The sequence below is a fragment of the Natator depressus genome, chromosome 24 (genome assembly GCF_965152275.1).
Source record: "Natator depressus isolate rNatDep1 chromosome 24, rNatDep2.hap1, whole genome shotgun sequence".
In the NCBI taxonomy this organism is placed as follows: domain Eukaryota; kingdom Metazoa; phylum Chordata; order Testudines; family Cheloniidae; genus Natator; species Natator depressus.
The window spans coordinates 10,853,540-10,859,604 of NC_134257.1; positions in this window are offsets into that span (position 1 = coordinate 10,853,540).

Genomic DNA, 6,065 nt, shown 5'->3' on the forward strand with positions numbered 1-6,065 from the left:
CAGCCCCATATCACTCACCCACTGCCCCCAGTACCGCCCCTCCCAATACCCCTCATCCCCGTATCCCCCCCACTGCCCCAGTACTGCCCCCCCAGCCCGCCATACCCCCTCCCAGCCCACGTATCACTCCCCTACTGTCCCCTCCAGCCCCCCAGCCCTGTATCACACCCACTGCCCCAGTACTGCCCTCCCGCCCCATACCCCTGTATCACCCCCACTGCCTCCAATACTGCCCCCCAATACCCCTTCCCAGCCCTGTATCACCTCCAATACCCCCCAGCTCCCATATCACCCCCATTGCCCCCAGTACTGCCCCAACCCTGCTTACCCCCTCCCAGCCCCGTATCACCCCCACTGCCCACAGTACCGCCCCTCCCAGCCCCTGTATCACCCCCCACTGCCCCAATACCCCCTCCCAGCCCCCCATACTCCCTCCCAGGCCCATATCACTCCCACTACCCACAGTACCACCCTCCCAACCCCCCAGTACCCTCCTCCTGGGCTGCCAGTTAATGGCCAGACCAGCCTTCGGACTCCCGCTGTCTTCCAGCTTCTCTGTTTCCATTCTTAGGCTCTAGTCAGCTCCTGACAGGGCCTTTGTACCAACGCTGAGGGGCTGCGTCCCAACCGGTTGCCCACCCTCCCCTGTAGGCTTAGAGCGTAGCAGTACCCAGTGCCCGGGGAAACTCAGTCATACATATGGACTCATCAGGTGACCCCAATTCCCCACCCTCTGAGTCAGGGCGCTGGGGGTTGGACTGGGGCTTGCGGAGGAGAGAAAAGCCTCTGCTTCCGATCCCGTGAGCTCAGTCAAGCAGCTTGAGGAACTGACACCCCCCTCCCCCCGCTTCCAGGGGGCCCACGTCCCCTCAGCAGCAGAGCAGATTAATGACCAGGTGCTTGGAGCACAGGGCGCCTAAACCCTGAGCCACCACCCAGCTCTGCCCCAGCCAGGGACACGCTACACGCTCAGAGCAGCAGCCAGCTCAGGGTTAGCTTAGCCCCGACCTGGGCTCAGGGCTGTCCGGGCATCGCCTGCGAGTGCAGCCTGGCCTTAAAGGTGAGGGCTTGGGGTCCAGGACCCACCTGCCCCTTGCACAGGTCCCTGTAGGAGAGCTTTGAGGCGCCGCTGCTCTCAGAGTCCTTCCCTGCAGTCCCACGTGGACAAGGCTCTAGGGCCCATTTGAAGGCCAGCTGGGAAAGGCCCTCAGCTGGTTGCTATCAGGTGCCAACAGCCACAGCCCTGTTGTGGGCTCACACGACCCGGGTACATGTGACTTGCACCATCCCCTCTGGCAGCTGCTCCTGCCAGCCACCACAGACAAGAACTAGGGTGACCAGATGTCTTGATTTTATAGGGACAGTCCCGATTTTTGGGTCTTTTTCTTTCTAGGCTCCTATTACACCCCACCCCCTGTCCCGATTTTTCACATTTGCTGTCTGGTCACCCTGACAGGAACCCTGCTCAGAGAGCAGCAGGCCTGTCCATTTCAGTCTCTGGGCCAGCCCAGATGGACCCACTGGGAGGAACCCCACAGAGCCCTGCACGTCTCCAGCACCCTAATGCCAAGGACATTTACAGCCACCAAGGAAACCACAGCCTCCCTTGGGGGCGTGGGGGAGGAGCAGGACCCCGCTGTAACCATGAAGAGAACCCAGGAGTCCCAGTTACTGGCAGCGCCAGAGCCCATGACACGCCCCATTCCACGCCTGGCAGGCTGCATCAGAGAACCGGTCTGAGCAGCCCTGGGGATGACACTGACAATGCTTTTCAGGGTCATGCCTGAGACTCTGGAGTAACATTAATGTAGGGGCTAGATCCCCGGCAATCGAGCTGGAGAGGGGTCCCCCAGAGGCCCCATCCAGGGCTTTGGCCTGTTTAAATTGCCCCATGCGAAGGAACAGCAGCAGCCCATAGAAACAGCTCTCGTGGCAAAAGGCTACTGGCCATTCCTGCCTCTCCTGGCAGGGAAGGCGGCTCGCTGGGCTGGCACACATAGTGGAACTGTGTTCACCTGCCCTGGGCCTGGCTCCCCTCACAGCCTGGCAGTGAAGTGCTGCGGGCAGGAATGGTGCCCCATGCCCTCCCAAGGCCTCTCTGCTGCCTTTTAACTTGAGTGAGCCTGAAATAAGCGGCCCGGAGGGCCGTGGGGAAGCCGGGCTTTCTATAAACATGCTGCAGTGCTTTAGCAACTGGGGCAGCCCGAGGGATGCAGGCCCCCGAGATCACAGCCTCCCCTTCCCCACCAGCTAGGGCTAATTAACTCCTGGCAACCAGCACCAGGTTTTTCAACACACAGCGCAGCCCTCAGGAGCCCTCCCCAGGCAGTGGCTGTGGAGCAGCGGGCAGCCAGGATCCTGGCTGCATGGGGGCCTCCAGGAACCCGCCAGCCCTGCAGGCTGGGGCAGGAGCAGCCGAAGCACGAGGGCAGGGAGAACAGACTGACTCCATTCCTGATGTAATGGAAGGAGCCATGGGTCCTTGTGGGGTCCTGCCCCTAGGCGGTGGGGGGGCTCATTCCCATGAAAGCCCCATTGGTCGTCTGCCCACAACCCTGCCCAGCTTTGCGGAGCTGCCAGGGGGAAGGTGGAGACAGACACTGCCACACAGCACACCCTGCACTGGGGGAGCAGAGTCCTGGGCCTGCCACCTCTCTGACAGTCCAGCCACCTTGGGGCCGGCTGTTCTGGGCAGCGCTGCCCTGCAGTGAACCCTTTACAGGTTCCCCAAGGGTGGCTCCTTCGGGGCTGCTTTCCCCAGCATAGTCCTGCACAGGGGACCCTCCCTGCTGGTGTGTCACCCTAGGCCGTGGGGGTTCTCAGGAAGACAGGGAGGAGGCAGTGGTCAAACGTTCATTCCCCTCTCCCTTCGTTGGGCGTTTGCAGCAGGGGCCACTCGTCTGGTATTAAACCTCTTGGAGAGGCTTGTCCCCCCCGCCAGTACTGTGGCTTTGCCTGGTATTGGCCGAGGGAGCCACAGTGCCCCTGTGCAGCGTGAGCTTGCACCCGCCCTCAGGCTGGCATGGGCAGGCCTGCACTATGCCAGGGCAGGCCTGCACCATGCCAAGACATGCCGGAGCTCCCAGTGTTCTGGGAACGTGCGAGGGGCATCAAATCTCATCCACAAACAAGTTCAAGGACCATCTCTCTGCTGGCACGTCCCAGACCCATGCTTGGCTCCAGCCCTGCCTCCTTCCACGCAAACCACCACCTCAGTCTGGCCCTGACAACTCCTTGGGGGTGTCTGGCCACCAGCTCAAGCTCCACCTGGCTAGAGCAGAGCTCCTGATCTGCCTCCAGCCCTCCCCTCTACCTCCTTACTCACACCCAGGGGACGCCGGCAGCATCAGGCCCATCAGCTGGACCTTGCTCTGGCTCCTCACAGCCAGGCTCTGGTTAAGTCTCAGATCCTTTCTGCAGAACATGTCTAAGATACAGCCTTTCCTCTCCTCCACCCATCTAAACCCCTTGGCCAGGCTCTCAGCAGCTCACATGTCAGTTACTTGCTGGCCTTGGCGAGCACAGTCATGCCCCGGTCATATCCCTTCAGACCGCTGCTGCTCATTCCCCTAGCCCCTCACTTTGAGCAGGTCACCCCCTCTTCCCTCCCCTCTCCTGGCTTCTCCCAGGCTGCCCCTCCCACTCGGGAGTAGCTCCTCTTAGGCATCTGCACAGCTCTCATTAGCCTTCAAATCCCTCCTTACAACTCCCCTTTGCCGTGACTCCTGCAAAATGTGACCGTGGCAAGCTTGAGATCGCTGCCCATCACGCTGACCAACAGTGTCTGTTTCCTTGTGCCCCCATCTCGCTCTCCCTCTGTCATCTCGTCTTGTACTTAGATCGGAAGCTCTTTGGGGCAGGGACACTGTTGTGTGTCTGTACAGTGCCTGGCACCATGCGGTACTGGTTCACAGCTGGGGCTCCTAGGTGCTACCCCAAAATGGATAAACAGCTCAAAACCAAGGTGGCAGCCTCCAGCAGGAGAAGGAGAGATGCACCCACGCTGCAGGTGGGCACAGAGCCCCACGCGGCTGGCCTGCAGGTTGCTGGCTATCTTCTGTTACAGACTGGTCCAGTCCTCCTTGGGCTGGTCCCCAGTCTGGCAGCAGCAAACGCAGTGGCTGGGTGGCCTCAAGCTGCTGGGGCAGGGCAAAGCCCTCAGTGTTTCTAGCACTGGGAGCTTAGGGTACACTCCCAGCCCCAGACTCCTTATCTGAACCCTTCCTCGGGACGCGAACACAGCCACCCTCACCTGAAAGCAGCGCCTGCGCACTCCCCAACCCCCACTCGTTCACATGCTCCCCCGACCTCTGCTCCAGCTGTGGGCACTCCAGGCTGCTAGTTTAACCCCTTCCAGGACAACGCAGGCTGAGCAAGGGAACTGCTGAACCACGTAAGAACAGCCACCCTGCGTCAGACCAGTGGGCCACCTAGCCCCGTAACCTGTCTTCTGAGAGCAGCCAGAGCCAGGTGCTTTAACGGAAACGAATGGAACAGGGCAATTACCATCCTCTGGCTTTACTCCCAGCTTCTGGCAGGCAGAGGCTAGGGACACCCGGAGCATGGGGTTGCGTCCCTGCCCATCCTGGCTAATAGCCATTGATGGACCTCACCTCCAGGAGCTCATCTCATTCTTTTTTGACCCCAGATATACTGTTGGGTTCACTCCATCCCCGGCAATGAGTTCCACAGGCTGCACGTTGTGTGAAGTACCTCGTAGTGTTTGTATTAAACCTGCTGCCTATTCATTTCACTAGGTGACCCGCTGGTTCCCCCCCGGTTCCTGTGTTATGTGAAGGGGTAAGTCAGTCCCTAGTCACTTTCTCCACACCAGTCATCCTGGTAGCATCCTGATATTTTCTGTCATTATCTATCGCTTTCCTAGTGGTTCCTCCCTTTCTGGTGGCTTTTCTGACGGTTGTTGCTCATTGAGCAGTTGTTTTCAGAGAACTATCCCCAGCCCTATCAACTTTACACTGAAAGTCCTCGAGTGACGCAGCCTTGGAAGAAAAACAAATCTAGGACACACTCACAGACACCCCCTACATCTGAGCTCCACCCAGTTGGTGTGCAGCCTGGGCAGAGTCTGTCCTGCCCTTGCGCTCCTGTGAGCCCCTCTTACACGTGGCGGTGGTCAGTCCCCTGGCCCAGAGCAATTCCCCCTCTTAAATAGGCCTGTGCCCGCTCCCTCCCCCTAGCTCTGAGCCGTGTGCTCAACCCTAGGGCAAACTGGGAAGTTCCCTGGAGCCAGAGCAAGGGGTTCAGAGCCATTTCAAGGCGATGGCCTCCACAGCAGGCTCTCGGTGATGGTCCTTTTACAGGCAGGACAGCTGCCTGGGAGGCTGCATGATAGTCTGGCTATGGGCAAGTCTGGATCCATCAGCCCCCTGGGGCTGCTGGCTTCAGCCATCTCAGCGCTGGAAAGGGACAGAAAATGGCCCTTGCTCCCCACACACCTGTCCCGGGGAGCTGTCCTGGTGGGTGGCCGTCACTGCAGCAGGTAGTGGCAGGATCCCTGCCAGAGGCAGATATCCCAGCTGTACCAGGCTCTCGGTGTTTCTCATGCCAAGGGCATTGCGTTCCGGGCCCCGTCTGCTGGCCAGGCCAAGCTCGACCAGGGCTGGCCGTGTGTGCTGAGACCAGGCTTCCTTCCCAGCATAATGTACAGGCTGCGCGCGCTCCGGCTCTCCCGTCCCTTCGACACTAACCCTCTGGCCACATGACAGCAGTTGTGGGTTCCTCCACCTCGGCCTGCAGCAGCTGGTCCTAGCACCAGGCAGACACAGGGTGAGGCCAGAGGAGGGCGGGGGGGGAGAAGAGCTGAGCCTGAGCGCCCAGCAGGGCCCTTCTCCCCTGACAGAGAGCCTGGGCACTTTTCTTAGTAAATTTATTCAGAAAAAGTTCCTGCCTGGAGGGTGGCTCCGGGGTTTATTTACAGCCTCGCTGTGTGAACAAAGCCCCCACGCTGTGTCAGAATAGCATGGGTGGGGGCCATGCCAGGCTCCTCCCCCATGCACCCAGCGATGGGCAGGGCAGGCCCCTTGCCCCTGTCCAGTGGGTCGGCA